The following is a 21,853-nucleotide window of genomic DNA, read 5'->3' on the forward strand; positions in this document are numbered from 1 at the left end:
ATATATATAAATATATATAAATGTAAATTTTATATTTATATTTATAAATTATATATATATTTATATAAATATAAATATATATATATATATATTTAATGAAAGAGAAGACATTACAACTGATGCCATACCAAGCCAAAATATGGAAACAAGCCAGATGTCCATCAAAGGATGAATGAAAAAAGAAGATGTGATGCATACATATGATGCAATAATATTCAGCCATGAGAAAAAGGAGATCCTGCTGTTTGTGACAACATGGATGGACCTTATGAGCATTAGGCCAGGTGAAATCTGCCAGCCAAAGAAAGACAAATACTGCATGTCATCACTTACATGTGAAATCTACAAATAAGTCAAACACATAAGAACAGAGAGGAGAAATGTGGTGGCCAGGGGCTGGAGGAAATAGGGAGAGATTGGTAAAAGGGCATCAACTTTTGGCTTAAAATGAGTACAGTCTGAGGATTTAGTGCATAACATGGTGACAATAGTTGTTAATACTGTACTGTGTAACTGGAATTTACTAAGTGAGAACTAGAATATTCCCATAAATAAAAAGTATATAAGAAATAAGGGATGCGATGGATGTGTTAATTAAGTAGTTGAGAAGACTCCTTTCACAATGCATATGTATATCAAATAATCACACTGAACACTTTAAATCTCTTACAATTTTATTCATCAATTATACTTCAGTAAAGCTGAAAAAAACTAGGGTACTAGAGGAAATTTTTAGCCTCTGGCACATACAGCTACAGCCCTACAGCAAACGGTAAACAGAGACTAACTCCTAGCCAGATCAATATAAAAATGCACGCGACTGTATTATGTACTTCCGTTCCTTTTACCTAATACATCATGTCGGATTTTCAACCAAAATTGACAACTTTGCTAACCGGCAGATGGCACAGTCTGAGCAAACAGAGCAAACAGCGGACCCAGACTCAGTTATGACATAGATTTTGGAATTATCAGACTGGGAACTTAAAATAATCCTGATTGATTTGTTAAAGGCCCCAGTGGGAAAAGTGGAGAATATGCAAGGACAGATAGGTAATACAGGCAGAGAGATGAGAACTCTAAGACAGAATCAAAGGCTAGCAATCTAAAAATGTAACAAAAACAAAGACTGCCTTTGATCAGCTCATTGGGCTGGACACAGTCAAGGGAATCACCAGTGAAGTAGCAGATATTTCAATGACGCAATGGGAAAAATGAATGAAAAATAAGGAACAGAATATTCGAGATCTACGAGACAACTGCAAAGGCTGTAACATGTACGTAAGCGGGGAATACCAGAAGCAGAAGGGGGAAAGGAACAGCAGAAATAGATGAAGTAATAATTGCTGATGCTTTTCTAAAAGTAATGACAGACACCAAACCGCAGATTCAGTAAACTCAGAGAGCAACAAGGAGTATAAATACCTAAAAATCTACACCTAGGCATATCATATCCAAAGTGCAGAAAGCCAAAGACAGAATCTTGAAAAAAGCCAAAGGGGGCAGGTGAGGAACACCTTCCCTATAGAGAGAGGACCAGGATAAGGATTATGCTAGACTTCTCTTCAGAAAACCACATAAGCAAGAAGAGAGTGGAATGAAATGTTCAAAGTACTTAAGGAAAAAAAAAAGCCAACCTAGAATTATGTATCAAGCAAAATTATCCTTTAAAAATGAACGAGAAATACCTTCTTAGAAAAACAGAAATTGAATGAATCTGTTGTCAGTAAGCCTTCCTTGTGAGAGATGTTAAAAGAAGTTCTTCAGGGGGAAGAAATGACACAGCTCAGAAACTTGGATTTACATAAAGAAAGGAACAATGAGGAGGAGTGAAGGAAGGTAAAATAAATATTTTCTTTTATAAAGATCTAATATAAGGGTTTGTTCAAATTAATCGTAGCAACAATATATTGGATGATACACTGGATGGTTCTAGCTTATGGAAAGTGACAGGCATGGAGGGTGAAATTGGGAACTCTCTATTACAAGGGACTTGACCTCTCTTTGAAGCTGTATAATGTTATGTGAAAGTGGGTTTTGATTAGTTGTAAGTGTATATCACAAACTCTAGGGTGATCACTAAAAGAAGTATAATCAATTCGTTAAGACAGAAGAGAAAAACGAACCAGGTAAAAAGTTTGATTACAACCAGAAAAGTCAATAAACAACAGAAAGGGAAACCAAAAACAAGGGAAAAAATGAGAAAACAATGACAAATGGGGCAGAAATTAACCCAAGTACATCAATACACTTTAAGTGTAAAAGGTCTGAAAACGCCAATGAAAAGACAGAGTATGTATCACAGTAAATTACAAACATAAGACCACTTATTTGTTGTCTATAAGTAACGCACTTCAAATGTAAATACAAAGCTAGGTTAAAGGTAAATAAAAACATACAGAAATATACCATGTTAGGACTAATCCAACAAAAGCTGGAGAAGCCATATTATGTTCAGAGAGAGGATCTTCACATAAAGGAAACCGGTTAAGGTTAAAAAGAGGCGTTTACACTATTGATAAAGGAACCAATTCTCTAAGAAGACCTAACATTTCTTATTATGCATGCACATAACAACGGAGCATCAAAAACACTGAGGGTAAACTTACTAAACTTCAGGGAGAAACAGACAAATCCATTGTTGGAGGGTTTTATACCCTTCTATCAGAAATAGATCCAGCCGGCCAAAAGTCAGGAAGCATATAGTTGAACTGAACAGCACCATCAATCAACTGGTTCTAATTACTTCATCTAACAACAGCAGAATATATATTCTTCTCAAGCTCACATGGAACATTCACCAAAACAGACCAAATTCAGGGCCATAAAATACAACTTAACAAACTTAAAATAATAGAAATCATCCAAAGCATGCTCTTGGTCCACAATGGATTTAAACTAGGAGTCAGTAACACAGGGATGGTTGGAAAATCCCAAAATATTTGGAGATACAACATTCTAAATAGCACATACGTCAAAGAAGTATCAAGTATAGATATTGTGTAAGGAAGTGAAAATTAAAACTCAACTTAAAATTTATGGGATAAAGCAAAAACGGTGCTTAGAGGGAAATTTATAGCATTGAATGCATATACCAGAAAAGAGGAAGGATATAAAATAATACGAGCTTCCACCTTAGGGAATTAGAAAAACACTAGCAGAATAAATATAAAGCAAATAGAAAAAATAATAAAAATTAGAGCAGAAAGAAATGAAATTGTAAACAAGGAATTAATAGAAAAGAATCTACAAAACCAAAAGTAGATTCTTTGAAAAGATCAATAAAATTGATAAACCCTCTAGTCTGGTTAACCAAGAAAGAGGAGAAACAATATAAATTACTAATATTATAAGCGAAAGAGACCAATTACTCCTGATTGCATGGACATTAAAATAATAATACGATATTTTGGACAACTTTATCCTTACAAATTTAATAACCTAGATGAAATGGACCAATTCCTTGAGAGACATAATCTAACAAAACTCTCACCAAGAAAAATAGATCATCTGAATTGGTCTAGATTCATTAAAGAAACTGAATCAACAGTTACTAACCTTTCATAAGATAAAATACGAGTGCCACATGGTTTCACTGATTAATTCTGCCAAGTATGTAAGGAAGAAATTATACTAGTTCTCTGCAGTCTCTTCCAGAAAGTAGAAGCAGAGGGGACACGTCCAAACTCACCATTCTCTGAGGCCAGCATTACCCTAATACCAAAACCAAAGATACATCTCATGAGTAATGATTTACTAGACAATAGCACATAGCCTTATCTTAATGCCTAACTCCTCAAGGTCCTGGAAGCCATGCCTCCAAATTCCTTAGAGAATTATGCTATCCTAGCCCCCACTAACTATAAAATATATAATCAGTCATTCTTCACAATCCCAGGGCAGCTCTTTCTGTCCATGGGTCCTGTCCCCGTGTTATGATAAAATGCCTTTTGGAAGAGAAAAAACAAACATAAAAAAGAAATGAAAATTACTGACCAATATCTCTCATGAAGCTTGATGCAAAATCCTCAAAAAATGTTAGCTAATCCACTCCAGTAATGTGTTACAAGGATTCTACACCATACTAAGTGGGCTTTATTCCAGGTATGCGAGTTTGGTTCATCAGTCAAAAATCAATCAATGTACTCCTTCACATCAACGCACTAAAGAAAAACCAGATAATCATATCAATAGATACAGAAAAAGAATATGACAGAAATCGACACACATTTAGGATAAAAACTCTCAGCAAAAACTGAGCATAGAGGGAGAACTTCGACCCGATAAAGAACATCTACAAAAACCTCCAGTTAATAGCATGCCAAATGGTGAGAAGCTTAATGCTTTCCCCCCAAGGATGTCTGCTCCAACCACTCTTATTCAACAGTGTAAGTTAAATTGGAAGTCCTAATTAATGCATTACGATAAGGAAATTAAAGTTGTACATATTGAGAAGGAATAATGGGGAATATTTTCACATGTTGATGGCATGATTGTTTGGATAATCCCAAAGAATCCACAACAAAAATACTTTTGGAACAATGAGCGACTACAGTAGGTTGCAGGATTCAAGTTTAACATAAAAAAGTCCATTGCTTTCCTATATATTGGCGATGAATGGTTGGAATTTAAAAATAAAAACAAAACAATCTACATCAGAACAACCCCAAAATGAAATACTTAGATATAAGCCTAACAAAACATGTATAGGATCTATATGAGGAATACTACAAAATATGGATGAAATAAATTTTTAAAAAATGACCTAAATCAATGTATGGGGCACCTGGGTGGCTCAGTGGGTTAAGCATCCAGCTCTTGATTTCAGCTCAGGTCATGATCTCACAGCTCGTGAGATCGAGTCCCGCATTGAGGTCTGCCTGACAGCACACAGCCTGCTGGGGATTCTCTGTCTCCCTCTCTCTCTGGCTCTCCCCTATGCTCTCTCTTTCTCCCTCTCACAAATAAATAAATAAGTAAATCAATAAAGAAACAAACTTCAGAAAAAAAGGATCTAAATCAAAGTAGATTGAGTTCATGCTCAAGAAAGGGAAGACTCAATCTTGTTAGGACCTTATTCTCAATTTGATCTGCAGACTGAACATAATCCCCGCCCAGATCCCAGGAAACTATTCTACGCATATTGATAAACTGATTCTAAAGTTTATACGAAAAGACAAAAAGCTCAGAATGGTCAACACAATACTGAAGAGGGACAATGTCAGAAGACGCACAGTACCTAAATCCAAGACTTATGACAAAGCTGCAGTGATCAAGACAGTGTGGTATTGGTCAAAGAAGAGACAAGCAGATCACTGGAACAGAAGGGAGAACCCAGGAAGAGACTCACACAAATATGGTCAACTGCTCTTTGACAAAGGAGCAAAAGCAAGTTAATTGGGAAAAAAGTATTTTCAACCAATGGCGCTGGTACAAGTGAAGATCCACATGCAAAAAAGGAATGAATCTAGTGACTTCATACTTTTTACAAAATGAAATTATTGTTTATACATTACCTCAAATTACTTGCAGAGAATAAGCCCTTTATCCCTTACATACACAACTCCGTTTTTCCTCGGCTCTCCGGGGGCTCTGAATTTTAATTCCATCATATGCTTCCTTTACATAGACACTTACCTTTCTTATTTTCTAATTATTTTCTCAAAGCGTCTACTTTTCCCCCTCCACACAAAAATTTTTTAATGTTCATTTATGTATTTTGAGAGAGAGCGAGTGAGAGAGAGACAGAGAGCATGATGGGGGAAGGGCAGAGAGAAAGGGAGAAAGAGAACCCCAAGCAGGCTCTGCAAGGTCAGTGCAGAGCCCGACGTGGGGCTTGAGCTTACAAACCACAAGATCATGACCTGAGTTGAAATCAAGAGTTGGATGCTTAACCGACTGAGCCACCAGGCACCCCAAAAGATATCGTTGTCAGCATCATAAAACTGCATGCAAATATTCAAACTCTGGGTTTAACGATTTCTGTACGCTGGCATTCTTTAATTACAACACTACTTTTTAACTTAAAAATGTATTTCATTGCTCAGGATTTCATCTGACATTGATAAAAGCAGTGAGGGTACCATCGTCATCTGATGGGAGAGAAAACCAAGGCTCAAAAAGCAGAAGTGACTTGTTAGAGGCCAAGATGGTAGATGGGGAGCTAAGTCCACCATTTCCCACGCCCTGCCCTGTTCCGAGGCTGACAGAGCCTAGGTTACCGTAGTAATAATTTAGACCTCAACTGTTTCCAATTCAAATAACTTGTATATTATGAGGAAATTAAAAGACAAAAACTCAAAAACACATGGAGAATAAGAAGAAACAAAGCTAAAGGAGTTTCAGATAGCTGATGGAATAAGTTATTTAATTCTCCTAGCAGATTTTTGGTTTTTTTTGCAAACAATGCCAAAACAAGACAATTGAGTTTCAGAGATTTGAAAGGACGTTCCCAAGATCATATGAGTAAACCACAAGGGCAGACAGAATTAAAGCTCACTTTTCTGATTTCAACCCAGAGCTCTTTTACCGTATATCAGAGCTCAGGGTAAGGAACACTGACAAGCACAACGGGTGATGTGTTGAATGACAGTTTTACAAAATGGCGACCGACTAACTGTAGGGCAGAGAAAGGCTTACATTTTGGGTGGTTCTATGGTAAAATGGACATTGAAATTATTAATATTGATATTGCTAGTCATCACAGACATCACTGCCTGAGTAGCTACCCCATGACTACACTGCAGGAGGTGGTTTCGAGGTTCCATCTCAGTTCTCCACTACAACTTTACCATGAAAGCAATACGATCTCCATTTTGTAAATGAGGAAACCGAGGCCTGGCGTAAGTAGGTGACCAGTCCAAGGTCACACAACTAAATGTTTGAACGGAGGTTTGTTCTTCAAGGTCCAAACTCTTCCTGATATATTTTACCACTCAATCAGAATGGTCATTTTGGGGGCACCTGGGTGGGTTGGGGGGGGTAAGCATCCGACTCTTGATCTCAGCTCAGGTCTTGATCTCAGCATCATGAGTTCAAGCCCCATGTTGGGCTCCGCACTGGGTGCGAAGCCTACTTAAAAACAAAACAAAACAAAACAAAAGGTCATTTTCATCCTTTCTATTTTCCTTCTTGACAACAGGTTAAAATTGCATATACAATGAGACACGTCTGCGGTTTCTTAACCATGTGCCCGACTGCATGCTCTGGTTGGAAACCACCTCCGATCAGCAAGTGCTGATTAGATGCTTATGCAGTTTCCAGTAGGATGACTTTTAGCACGGTTTAAAAAAACACCCGCACTTAAGAAGTTGGCCTTTATTGGCGTAACTTGTGAAGGTTTTTGTGTAGGGAAAATGTCAATTCAGATACAACACGAAGCTGCATTTTCTAAATGCATTTTAAATGCTCGCCACGGTGACAGGCCTCTATGTAAATGTTTATCATATGAAAGTGTAAACTCTGACAGAGAAGTATTCCTTCTACAAGACAACATGGAGAATAGGAAGACTAGACAAGACTGTTGGGATGACAGTAACTGGAGATGAGACACATAAATGTGCCCATTATCTCCAGGAACCTGAAACACCACAGTCCTTATTTTCTGGTTACGTTGTCATCTCTGACTAGATTTAGGCTCTTTAAAGTCAGTAGTTCTCCAATAGTCCTGTGCATCATTAGATGTCTCAGCAGATTAGTAACGGGCTTTAGGGCCTTAAACTTCGAGATCACTGGTTTGAATCCAACCCAGGTCATTACCATTGAAAGGCCATTGCATTGTTCAGTGGAGTCCCTGAAAACTAATTTGCCCATTTCATACATTTCTGAATACTGTTGATTTTACACATTAAACTCTTTTGTTCACGCCAACATGATCACTGCACGATACACAGTTTCGGATGACCATGAGCGAGAAGTGTGGGAGGGGAATCTGAGGGAGTAGACAGTCAAGGTAGGCATCACTGAACTAATATCCTAACAGGTGGGAAAAAGTGTTAGATAATGTACTATGCGCCCCTTTCCACCTTCTGATTGGAAACTACATGTTCTTCTCCATGAGCAAATCCTTAGAGGTGATACTTAGATACACATACTTTTATATTTATCATTTTCTCTCAGTATTTTCTTAAAGACGCTGATGAGCCAATGAAAAATATCCAATCCAGAAACTTGGTGTGTGAAAGGGGTTATCATTTGCATGTCATTAAGCAGCTATATGTGGACATTTGGGTAGGTGTCATATACCGTGTAGGTACTGATTTGGAGTAAGGTTCGAAGACATATTAAAATGAGGAATGAATGCACTATGTGTTTTCCAAAAGCATACTGTAATCACAGGACGGTGCGTTTGTGAATAATCATTCATTCGGGACCTGTTTGACATGACTGTTTTCAAGATTCTTTAAAAAATTATCCTACAACGTTTCTTTTTTCTTTTTAACCAGGAGGTTTAAAGGAATGAATTGCTGGCTTCACAAACTAAATTTCATTTTCTCCTTTACAACCAAAATTAACTGTTTCAAAGATTAGTTGGGGGGGGAGGGGTTGGAAAGGGAAAGGGATTTTTTAAAAATCACCTGTCAGGATATATTTCCCCTCTCTTGAAAATTATTCATAGGAACATAGGAAAACATTAACTTGTTTTCATAAGTGTCTGTTACAATTACATAATTTCTGGCAAATGCTACAATCACCTTCTCCTGGGTAAGAGCAGATTCCACTCCTAATAACCCTCAAGAACCTCATAAACAAAGGCATTAAACAGCCTGAAATTTTTCACTTATACAAAATATTTCAATCTAAAGTAATTTTGACCTCAGTACTCTAAAGCAACCAAAGCCTTTAATAATCATGTGCTAAGACTTATAAGTGTATAAAGAAACTGGGTTTAACTGCAAGGCATCCTGAGAGCTCCAACTGGCCAGAGCTGAGCACAGAGCTGTCCCCTGGTGAACTGAGTAGCACATGCACAGTGACCAATCACTGGCTGACTTTGAAAGAAGTGACGTGATTGGTTACCGATCTTGATGAGCATCCGTCCTCCTGGAGGGATCTGAGGACTCAAGAACTGGTGGTAATATTTGTACTTTATGCAATTGTGGCTCAAATGCCGTGGACTAAAATATGACCTGAGTTGTTGGGAGACAGGTATTACATGAATAGGCCGGAGGAAATGACATTTTTTCCCCCAAATAAGAATCCAGTAAAGAGAAGACTGCCTGTAATTATGTGAAATGGAACCCTCGACAAATATGGTAAGATTCTGCATATGCTTATTTGCAAAAAAGTATCTCCTTAGAGATGAAGAAATCAAAAAATATTATATTAATCAAATTTTGATTTTAACAACGCCCCTCCCCCTATGGAGATCTTGCCCTATGTGAAACCCGGTATTTTCATAAGAACTTACTTAGATATCCTGCTCACTTTCCTACAAGAGAAAAAAAAAAAGCACAGTATATCTGCATGATAAACTGTAGTATATTCACATAAAAGACTCCAGAAAATAATTCAAAATGTGAAATGCTTTTGATTCCCTGAAGAAACCAAATATATTCTTCAGTGTGCCTCATAACTGCAGCTTTTTATCAGATTGTTTTAATAATGGCACTACTGTTCAATTTGTTATATTTCATCAGACATGCATGGCAGTCAGTATAAAGGACAAGTTAGACTTTAAAATGAACTGTTCAAACGTTCTGATAATAAAAGGAGAGTGACAGATATAATTATAAGGCAGCAACAGATAAATGAAAGATTCTCAAGGACGTCGGTGGCCTACTGTTTAGAGCGTAAGGAACAAACGCTCCTGAGAAAGTTCCTTTGTGATTTCTCTTCCTCCATTTTTTCTCCTTTCCTTTCCTTTCCCTTCCTTTACTTTTTTCTTTCCATTTATTTTTAATTTGCATACAGCTCCTACCCTTGATGATCTCATGGTCAGCAAATAAGGTATACGTATAAATGTATGCTTAGAATACACAATATTACTATATTGTGACAATAAATGCATAAATAATTTAATGGCAAAGTGGTGCTTTATAACTCATATATTTCATTTGGCTTTCACGTGACAACTTGGGAATGTGGATGACCCTTCCACATTTGGATGTGGAAACTAAGAATCCGCAACATTGTGTGATTTGCTCAAGGTCATTTGCTCCTCAGAGGCCAAGTCCAAAAGTAAATACCTTTGACTACAAGTGTATTTCCAATATACACCTGTTCGTCTTAAATTCTGATGAGAGCAGGATTTTTAAATAATGTTTTAGAAAAAATGTTCTTGAAAATGTCAACACTGGGAAGGGGCACCTGGGTGGCTCAGTCGGTTGAGCCTGACTTCGGCTCACGTCATGATCTCGCGATTCGTGACTTTCAGCCCCATATTGGGCTCGCTGCTGTTAACTTGTCAGTGCAACCCCACTTCGGATCCTCTGTCCCCATTTCTCTTCCTCTTCCCTGCTCACACTCTCATCAATATATGTATGTATATATATGAACATATACATATGACACAATATATATGTGAAAATAATATATGAAAATTTCAACATTTACAATCATTTTGATACATTTGAGTGCTATATAAACTACAAAAGTTAAAAACAGAAAGTTTTAACAGCTGAATACCTTAGTTTTGTAGATAGAATTTGCCTACCAAGTTTATACGTTTGTGCTCTAGTCAGTTAACAAGAGTAATAGTTCACTGATAAAGAGTGTTGATTTTCTTCCTAGGATAATCAGGATAATCATTAATAGTCGCTGCCTTATTCATTTTTATGTTATCTCATGGCAGTATTTTCCAATTGGTTTGCAATAACACGATGACCCAGGGACTGCTATAGAATTCACAGCAGAACATGTCGAAGAACAATTCTTAGGACTATTGCTGTGCCGTTAAGTAAGTTCTGTCTGATTCATATCATTAAATAGAACAGAAATTAACAATTATTGCAGTGGTATTTTACACTAGCGCCTTGCTTATAAAATGAATCGCTTCATTTCAGAGCTCGTGTGGAACAAAGTCTGTTTCACACCATGGGATTTCACCTGTACTTGGGGTCAATCAGAGCTCAGGGAATCAGCCGTGTTTGTTTGATGACCTCTTCGCCTTCAGTCATTTTTAGACATAGACATTAAGTGTCTCTATGTATACTCTCTCCACCATGAAATATAATCCTTAATTGATTACTATGGACAAAGTCTGTGTTCAGGTTAAGTACAGGATACGAAACTTGACCAGATGTTCACACGTACACACATACACATGCACACAATTGCCCCACTGCTCTTTCTATGAAAAGTACTGTTGCTTGATGGCAACACAATTAAATGGATTTGAATAACCCTATAAACAACCAAGTGTTGTGAAAGCAAAGGACTTTTTTTTTCTTATCATCTCCTATTGCTAAACACATTTTCTAAATTTTCAAATTTTCAATACAAATTTTCATGTTCATCATTTTTAAATGCCCGAGAAATGAATCACCTGATACCTGGATTCTGAAAAACACATCACAAGTATCCGTGCCAAGACATTTAGATCCATGTTGCTTAAATTCATACATTTGCAGCATGTGGACGAATACCGCCAAACAACTTTTGAGTCTAGTTGTTTCCCTTGTCGCTATGGTGACACACAACAAAGAGGGGAAAAAAGACCACCGCAAAGGCAGTAACAATAATCATAGCTAACAGTTGTTACATGCTTACCATGGCAAGGTATCGTTCATGTATTATCTCACATCAACCTTGCCATGGCCGTCTAAGGTTGGTATTATTTTTGTTCTGTTTTTGTACATCAGGAAACTGAGGCACAGAGAAATGATCATCTCGCTCAAGGTCACATATTTAGTGAGTGTCTAACCACTACTTCATCCCAGGCAGTTTACAGAACTTGGGCTTTTAATACCAGTCACGACTTACAGTTTTGTGACAGACTGTGGCTTTGGAGTTAGGCACAGGAAGCACTGAGCTCTGGTGATATTCAACTGTTGAGAAATGAGAATTTTCTCAGGGAAATGATAAAGCTATGATTAAGCGGCACAATTATTAATGGCGATCTCGCAGGTAATTCATGTACCTCTCTCAGATAAAGAACGCTGGATTGATAAATTAGCGTGCTTTATTGGAAGAATAGTTGGTTAAATAAACATAATCTACATAGTATTTAATTTTTGCAGTACAGCATTGGAGCCATATGGGCAGCAAGGACCATTGGCACCATATTCCTGATTCTATAATAAACATTTGCTGAATCTACTCCAAAGCCTTACTATAAAGTACACTGACTGCATCCTAAGGTGGGGTCTAGGAGTTATATGTTTCATCATGCCACTTACTTCTTATTATTGTACAACATTTTTAAGCACCAGTGGGACAAGCCAGTGCTTTGTTGTGATATGCCATCTAAGAAGTAATCTCATGGAAAGTCATCAACAATGAGGGGAAATGAGAATCCTTTGAAACTTATCTAAGTTGGTGAACTGAGAAAGGGGGCAGTCTGCCCACATGTATAGAAAGAGGCCTATAAATGAGTTGAGGATAATTAAGAAACATTTTTTTAAATCTATGGTTAGTTTTATCCTATACAATGATGATAAATGCAGTCTCATGTATAACAACTGTCTCTTGCACGTTACTACCACAGTGATCTGGCATTCCAGAGAAGGGAATTATTCTCAAATAATGAAATTTTCATAACAAACAAATGTTATAAGACCAGGTGTCAATATTTATTTTGTTTCATTGGCAATTTTTAGAAACCACCGATAAGAAATATTAAAATGCATCTGCACATAGAAGGATATACTTACGAAGGAATCATAGCAATGATTCGATCCAAACCCTTGGACATGAGGAGTATGTACTTTCTGTCTCGTAAAAGACACAGCGCTTCAGTGGAATGCAGGTTCTATGAGAGCCGGACATTAGTCTGTATTGTATCTTAGTAGATATTCAGCACCCGTTAAATATGTGACAACTCAAGAAGCGTAAGCAGGGAAATCTGATTGAAACTTCAGAAGGACTCACGGAAACACAACATACTCTCCACATGTAATGCATACAGGCAAAATATAACTTCTACTATTGCTTCTCTATTCTTGACCTCAGAGTTAGAGCTGGATTATTTGTTGATTAAAATACCAAGGTCAGTATTACTAATTGTTATTGAATATACTGTATTAAACTGGGTAAAATAAACAAATACATTTTCTAGTACCCATTACTACAATTGAGTACATACTTTTACAAATGGAGACGGAATGTTTTCCTCTTTCAGGTGATTTTCACATACATGAATTATGAACAGTTCTCGTCTTCTGCCAGATAATTATTTCTAAGTTTAATAGAAAATATACTAGTAAGTGAAATGGATATACACGTCTGTTAGATGTCAAAAACATTTCTAATACTCCCAGAAGTCTTTTTTAAATAGTCTCTTTTACCTCATGACAGAATAATTATTCCTTCCCACATAGCTATTACCACCCAGATATTTTTTTTTCATCCAAGTGATCTTTATCCAGTACCTATTATGTGCGAAACACTACTCTGTTGAATAGTAGAAACGCAGAGATAAATCTGGAACAGACTAAGATGAGTTATACTCAAGGAAGATAGTATTTTTCAGGTACCCTACCCTTTCACCACACATCAATCAGTCCGTACCAGCTTGACGTGAAACATCAACCAAGCCCTTGATAATGCGGTATGTTCATATATGTTCATGTGATCCTAGGTTCTCTTTATAATCTGAGATGCGTCTTGTTGATTGTGGCATCTCAAATGCCCTGACAATCATAAAATCATCTTTATACAGGCCTGTTCCAGGGTTTAGATATCCCCAGTTCTTTTACAAGAAATAGAGTGGCACAGTGCCAGGCTATCATTGAAACAGGCATGACATACGACAGGCGTCACTTAATGGTGAAGAATGTTGTCATTCTTGCGGGTCAGTTAGTTTGGGTCTGAGACCTTGCTCCTCCAACTGTTTAGCTGCGTGACTCTATACTTTTCTTCATCTTTAGAATGGGGAGAATAATGGCACCTTTATTTTTGTTTTATTTTTATGAGGATTAAAGCGCTCAATGTTAACTATTATTTGGTGTTGCCCTTGAGGATCATTATTATCAGTAATGTCATCGTTATCATTTACGTAACATTGAAAAATGTATAAAACTCTTTACTCGCCTCCCAAAACCACCCCACACTTGCCTACAGCTCTAGAGTCCAACGTGAACCACTGCCCCAGGCTGGCGTTCACCAGACTACAACATGAGTGGCACTTTGCACAGCTGTGTAGCCTGATTCTCTGAAAAAAACAAAAACAAAAACAAACAAACAAAAAACCCTACGGGGTCATTGGCATCCTTATTTGTGAAATCAGGTTATGTGATTTGCAAATGTCAAAGAGGTTAAAGGATTTCCACATAGTCACGTAGTCAACAACTTGCAGATCTGGACAGCTCTGCAGCCGTTGTGCTGGGCTCCATTCACTGCTTACGGCTATTTTGGTAGCATCCCAGTCCTTGATGGAGGCCTTGTCACCCTTTAAATATTAAAAATCACCCTCTTCTAGTTAATTTGGCCCACATAAGTTACCTTTCACTAATCACATAGGACACACTGAGTAGTATGAGAGTTTGCAGTGGTTTAAAATAGTCGAATACATTTTTTTGCTCTCTGACTTTTCCGTGTAAGTACTTCAACTGATTATGAAGTGGTCTCATGTGTTGGTATAGTATGCTATTCCTCATCCCCTACTCTGGGAAGAACAACACAGGGCAACGGTGTAAGGTTTTGCACCACTGAAGCTGGACCCATTCAGAAATGGTGGGTCAAAGGGGGCTGCTCCTGAGGCCGTGCACTGACTGACTGGCTATCTTCCAGAGGGTGGGACACAGAGAAAGGGCAAGAAGAGACAGGCTTGCAAAGGAGAGCAAGAACTTTTGAACTGGAAGGTGGGAGAAAGAGGTTAGGGAAATGCCCTGAGACAAATAAAAAGGGTGCCTTCTGTGACTATTTATAGGATGCGGGGGTCTCCAGAGCAGGGACCGGGTTATTTAGGAACATCGATCCTGCAAAGCCTCAGGGCAATGTTCCTACGTCCGCCATTTACACCATGTTGTCTTAGGAACATGCATCTCACACGAGTTGTGCCCTATGTCACACGTGATGCAATTCAACATCTCAACAGTAATACAATCCCTTCACCAATTTTCTCGGGCATTTTTTTTTAAAGTCTAAACTACACTCCTCAAATAGGATAGGCAGTCCATGCCTCTTTCAATGCACATCAAAATTCCCAGCACACAAGAAATGTGAAGCAAACCACTTGCATACTTCTTTGCTCCCGTGGCCTGTCCGAAGTGATTCAAATGATCCGTGAAGGAATCAATGGCAGGTGCAGTATGACCCCCAGCAGAATTTCCAGACGGGTGTTTTGTTGAACTTTAGTTTGAGTTTCACTTGTTTGCAGGGCTTGAGATCTTCACTTAAATAGAGTGATGACCCCGTAAGTACTAGCGGGAGATAATCTATGGAGGATTCCTAAATTAACTGATTACCCGACAGCTTTATTGGGAAGCATTTTTTTAAAACATTTATTTATTTTTGAGAGCCAGAGTATTAGCAGGGGAGGGGCAGAGAGAGAGAGGGAGACACAGAATTCGAAACAGGCTGCAGGCTCCGAGCTGTCAGCACAGAGCCCGACGCGGGGCTCAACCTCACAAACCGCGAGATCATGACCTGAGCTGGAGTCAGATGCTTGGCGGACTGAGCCACCCCGGCACCCCTATTGGGAAGCATTTTAAGGAACAAACATCGCTCTAAAAAATTTTAGGTGAAGAAAAGAAATATTATATATTTATTATAACACATATTCTGTGGTAAATACACACACACACAGTACAACAGGAGAGTGAATAGCATAGCAGTTCTGCCATTTTAGTAAATTACTTAGTCTCACCTGATAGAATGATTTTGTAATAATCAGGATAATAATGTCTACCTATAAATTATCATCAGGATTAGATAATCTAGTGTGTGGAACACATCTGGCGCAAAGAACGTAGTGCATCTGGCACACAGGAGGGTCTTAAAATGTTGATACCTTTTCCCACTTTTTACTTATGATCTACTGATTACACATCCATGATGTATATCTGCTTGGCGACGCAAACATCTTTGCCCTGCAATGTCTGTTTTTTTTTTTATTTTTAATGTTTTTAATTTACTTTTGAGAGAGACAGAGAGAGAGAGAGAGAGAGACAGAGCCTGAGCAGAGGAGGGGCAGAGAGAGAGGGAGACACAGAACGTGAAGCAGCCTCCAGGCTCTGAGCTGTCAGCACAGAGCCTGACACGGGGCTCGAACTTGTGAACTGGGAGTCCATGACCTGAGCCGAAGTTGGCCGCTTAACTGACTGAGCCACCCAGGCGTCCCTGCACTGCAATGTGTTAACCAAAGGAAACATTTTCCCCACCACGCGTATATTTTGGTTATCACTGTAACTTTTACAGCCCTTGAACATGAGAGAGTTAGAGCTAGATCTTTAACTTAATGGTTTTTTACAGGTTGTACAGAATTTTCCTCTTCTTTGGTTTATGTAACTTGCTGTTTTTCTTATGGTATTATGCTTGGAACCCAGAAACAAAGACAAGTCACACCGAATATCTACAGGCAGTGTACTGAGTATTGAGTCTACAGATGACCAGGCCATGCAGTCTAGTAATCAGGATTTAGTTGCCACCTACGTAATAAGTCACTAATAAAACCTCTTAGCATGGTCCTTACTATAATGCTCCCAAAACTCGTATCTACTGAGCAGTGTTCAAATTTTGGTCTGACGTATCCTTTGTAGGCTGACAGTTACCATGTTCTTATCCTGGGTTTATCGCGCTATCGTGAGAATTATCTAGATGTGAGAGTTCTCATATTTTAAATCAGTATGCATACATATACATACATACGTGCATATATTATTCTTCTACAGTGAGGAAACTAGGTCATGACTCTAATTAAAAATTGGATCGAGTTAACTTGTAAGATTAATGATATCTGTGAATTCACTTTCTCATTTCATGAAGCATCACTGTTTATTGTCTCATCCTACAGTGAGTAATGGTTCTGTGACTTAAAACATCAAAATCATCACATCTTCTTTTGTAGCTTATAGATGCATTTCTGCTCTTTCACCCGAGAGAGTTTTGGGTGATGTTGTCTGGCAGCATGGGATGAACAAATATTCAGGATTCTGAGCTACTTTGCTGGATACGGATGATGAACTAGAAAACTAGATTTTACAGCGGGAGAAGGAGGTAACACTAAGAGCCCCACTTTCTAGAGAGAATGCATACATCTCTGTAAGTTTTAGCAAGGCATTTGAATTTTCTTAGCCTCCATCTTCTCACATATCAGGTACAAATAACAATTTTCCCGTCAACTTAACATCTGAGTCGAGGGTCAGATGGACAAGAGATATAAAAGCGCTCTGTAAATCAGAACCCATTATGGTCAAAAACTGATTACGTGCCTGATAGGTGCTAGGTCTGGAGCATATCAGGGAAATGTCTAAGAGATTACCAGAGGGACTAGTGTGTGTCCAGCCAAGCTTGTGGCAAAAGGTTGTGGACCCAAAGGAAGATCTTAGGAGAAAGCACCGAGGGCTAATCAAGATCATGGGGATGCTAACAAGAAAGGACATGCCTTAACACAGATACAGAGAGAGCCTGTGAAAGAAAACCTAACACACTGAAATTCAACAATCAACCCATGGTTATAAAGTGTCACCTATAGGGCGCCTGGGTGGCTCAGTTGGTTAGACATCTGACTCTTGATCTTGGCTCAGGTCATGATCTCACAGTTCATGAGTTCAATCTCTGTGTCAGGCTCTGCACTGACAGTGAGGAGAATGTAATATAAAAGTAAAAAATTAATTTGTCTTATTATTCCAGCCATGTGTATGATTCTAAAATAAGCAAGGGGACATATAAAGAATACAGTTGTTAAATATAGTGAAATTGTGCATATAAATTGTTTATTTCTTTAAAAAATTTTTTTTAATGTTTATCTATTATTGAGAGACAGAGAGAGACAGAGCGTGAGTAGGGGAGGGGAAGAGAGAGAGGGAGACACAGAATCTGAAGCAGGTTCCATTCTCTGAACTGTCAGCACAGAGCCTGATGCGGGGCTCAAACTCACAAAGCGCGAGAACATGACCTGAGCCAATGTTGGATGCCTAACCGACTAAGCCACCCAGGCGCCCCATAAATTGTTTATTTTCCAAGAGTATATGGGGGGGGGAAGAACAAATGTGAAAATTATGAGGTTTTACTAGTTTATATAATTTTTGGCCTCAACAGACACTGAAAGGTTTTGTAAGTTCGTTTAACATAAATTTACCTGAATATTTAATTTAATGCATTTTTACAAATCTCATTTCACATATCAATACTATGACCAGTGACCCTGAGAAATAATTGAAGTAAAATTTTTCTTTGGGTTTAAAAGAAATCCCAGCAGTAGTTCAAATTATTTACACAAGTTAAAGGTCTTCATGCAAAGTAAAACCCATCAATTTGCATACGGGACACATGTTTCTTTGGTCTTTACACATAAGGACCAATGACAAGTAAAAACATACTTAAATTTGCTAATCTGCCTAAGCAGATCATTACATGTAAAATAATTTTAGAATAAAAGATAAAAATTTCCAGTAAGCGGTAGATATATAGTATATGTCATAAATAAACTTAAAAAATTTGAAAGAAATTAGTTGTTTGTACTTGCAGGTAGGATTGTATTTGTACAAAATTGGATTGAATCCTGAGATCACGAATTTTATTGTTTCTCTATAGTTTTAATAAACTTATTTCTAACCTATGTCTTTCACCTGAGGATGCACTGGGGGCGGGGGAAGGTCAATGATTAAATTAAAGTCAGTGTGAGGTTGAGAGAAATGGCATTAAGCATCGATTACCTCCAACTTGTGGCAAACTCATGACATCTTGCAATCAAGATTGGTCAACCAGCAACCCGAAGTGTTTGATTTACATGTTCCATAGAATGAAGGAAATATAACTAATGTGTCATTTGAAATATAGGTCAGGTAGACTAGCTGATTGCAAGTACTGACATCCTACACACACACACACACACACACACACACACACACACACACACACACTTTATTTAAAATGTGCAAGGGATTGATAGAAAAGATTTTTTTTCATTGAACATTATTACACATTAGAAAAGAAGATACACTGAAGAAGAAAATAGGGGGAATTAACACATATATAAGTCCTTACATTTTTCCAGAACATGGTAGGCTTTTTTTTATAAGTTCATAGTAAAAAAAAAAAAATAAAACAAACAACAACAACATCTTCAAGTATAGATTCTTGAAGAAATACGGGGTGCCCGGGTGGCTCAGTCAGTTAAGCGTCTGACTTCAGCTCAGGTCATGATCTCGCTCTCCGTGAGTTCGAGCCCCGTGTCGGGCTGTGTGCTGACAGCTCAGAGCCTGGGGCCTGCTTCGGATTCTGTGTCTCCCTCTCTCTCTGCCCCTCCCCTGCTCATGCTCTGTCTCTCTCTGTCTCAAAAATAAGTAAAAACATTTAAAAAAATTTTTTAAGTAGAGATTCTGGAAGAAATACTTTTAGCATCTACAGAAAAAACTGTGGGGAGAATTAAAATAATGACAACAATTTGCACCCATTCCTACTCTATAAAACCATATATTCCTATTCTATAAAGCCTTGTATTCTCCAAAATCACAAATAAAATATATAGCTTGTAGGGTGTAATAGACTACTTAGCTCTGTATAATAGTAACTATGGATTTAGTAACTATTATACTATTTTTAATGATGCTGAACATAGAAAACATAAGTGTGGAACAATGCAAGATTTAGGCTTGAAGATGGGGGACAGGAGAACATTTTCTCAAAAGCCATGAATAAATTTTTGAGAAGAAAGAGCTTTAATTGGGGAGATGACAGTATTCTTCAGGATTCCTAGGAACAAAACTAAACATTGATCCCAATTCATTAAAAAATTTTTTAAAATATGTATGTATCTATGTATGTACGTACTCATCTAAGGCTCCATGCCAAACATGGGGCTAAAACTCAACACCCTGCAATTAAGGGTCATGTGCCCTACTGACTGAGCCAGCCAGGCCCCCTTATCCCAATTCATTTTTACTCTATCTACATACATACAGAAAACATACTTTATACATGCTTGCTACCTAGATGGCATATTTATACACGTGAGTTTAATAAAGCAACAGCAATATTTACAAACATTAAAAATACTCCCGCAATTTATAAGCTTAAAACAATTATTACAGCCAGCCTCCCTAACTCCTCCTAGCCTGGAAAGCATCCCATTAGCCCCACAGAAAGTTCCAAAGTCCTCTGAACAAGCCTGCACCCTCCTTCATTTCCCTCCCTTCTCTCAGATACCTGACCCCATTTCCTGGAGGGCTTTCTGTGGTCCCTGAGTCACTAATCACCCCCACTCTTTGATCCTGTAGCCCTCTGTTCACACTGCCATTGGGATTACTTCAGGATGTTCAAAGCTTGCAACATCTAAAAATTAGTCGATCTAGCTTCTTAAAAGGCCAGTGTCGGGGCACCTGGGTGGCTCAGTTGGTTAAGCTTCCGACTTGGGCTCAGGCATGGGCTTAGGTAACGAGCTCACAGTTTGTATGTGGGCCCTGCATGGAGCCCTGAGTTGGGCTCTGTGCTGACAGTGCAAGGGGCCTGCTTTGGATTCTCTGTCTCCCTCTCTTTCTGACCCTCCCCAGTTCATGCTCTGTCTCTGTCTCAAAAATAAATAAACTTTAAAAAGAAATTTTAAGAAATGGCTTCTTAGAACACAGAATCAGAAGAGGATTAAGAAAGACCCTATCTTCCTTTTATTTTCTCAAAAGTTCTCCTTTTGCCATGATCAATATGATACAGGCTTTCCAGTTTGCTACAACATTTTCCCCCACTCAGCTGTTAAGAAAAAAATAAGTATAGAAGCTTATAGTAGACATATACATTTAGACTGTCTAGAAAAGAGAATTTAGCTTTAAGATTTGTGTTAGAGTATTGTGTATTTTTTGTTGTTTTGGAATTTTTGATTTTTGTTTATTTTCTTCTGCCTACATAATAATATGTAGTTATGCAGTCTAGACAGCCTGGGCTTGAATCTTGATCCCATGGCTGACAAACTGACTATCCATGGAAAAGTCACTTGATCTCTTTGTCCCTCAGTTTCTGTTCTATAAGACAGTCATAATAACAATACTTTCCTCAAAGGAAGGAGGTATGTGTATTTAATAATTTAATTATGATGGTTAAATCTGACACTATTGGGAAATGCTTCTTATAATGGTGTCTGATATATAATAGGTACTACATGTGTGTTTTAAAAATAAAAAAATATACTATTATATATTTATTCTAGACAACTAAAAAATAGACCCATTTCTTACATTATGTTATTTGTTTGCATTGCAAGGCAGAAAAGAAACCTTTAAAATATCTTAGAATCAATTTGGAATATAAATGAATATAAAGATTTAAGCTGGAAAATCGCATGGCATTCTATTGATTAAAGTTACTGATTTACTTGGTAACATAGGCAAAAGAAAAAAGAAAGGAGGAAGAAGGAAAAGATAAATTGACCAAGAGGGGAAAAAAGAGAAGCAGGAAGGAAGAATGACAGAAGGAGGGAAGAAGTTGGAAAGAAGAAGGAAAAAAGGAAAAGATAATTCTGAAAAGTTGATACAATAATCAAAATACCCAAGGTGACATAACTTTCATGTTAGAAAAAGCTTCATAAGAAACTAATATACAA

At 37.8% G+C, this 21,853-nt stretch overlaps 1 protein-coding gene across 1 annotated transcript in view; it reads right to left on the reverse strand.

The window, feature by feature from the left end:
• The window catches only part of CNTNAP2 (contactin associated protein 2), a 1,948,817-nt gene that overhangs the window by 1,436,354 nt on the left and 490,610 nt on the right, over window positions 1-21,853 (reverse strand). The gene's annotated exons all lie outside the window — the stretch shown is intronic.

Source organism: Acinonyx jubatus, chromosome A2 (assembly GCF_027475565.1).
Source record: "Acinonyx jubatus isolate Ajub_Pintada_27869175 chromosome A2, VMU_Ajub_asm_v1.0, whole genome shotgun sequence".
Taxonomy (NCBI): Eukaryota; Metazoa; Chordata; class Mammalia; order Carnivora; family Felidae; genus Acinonyx; species Acinonyx jubatus.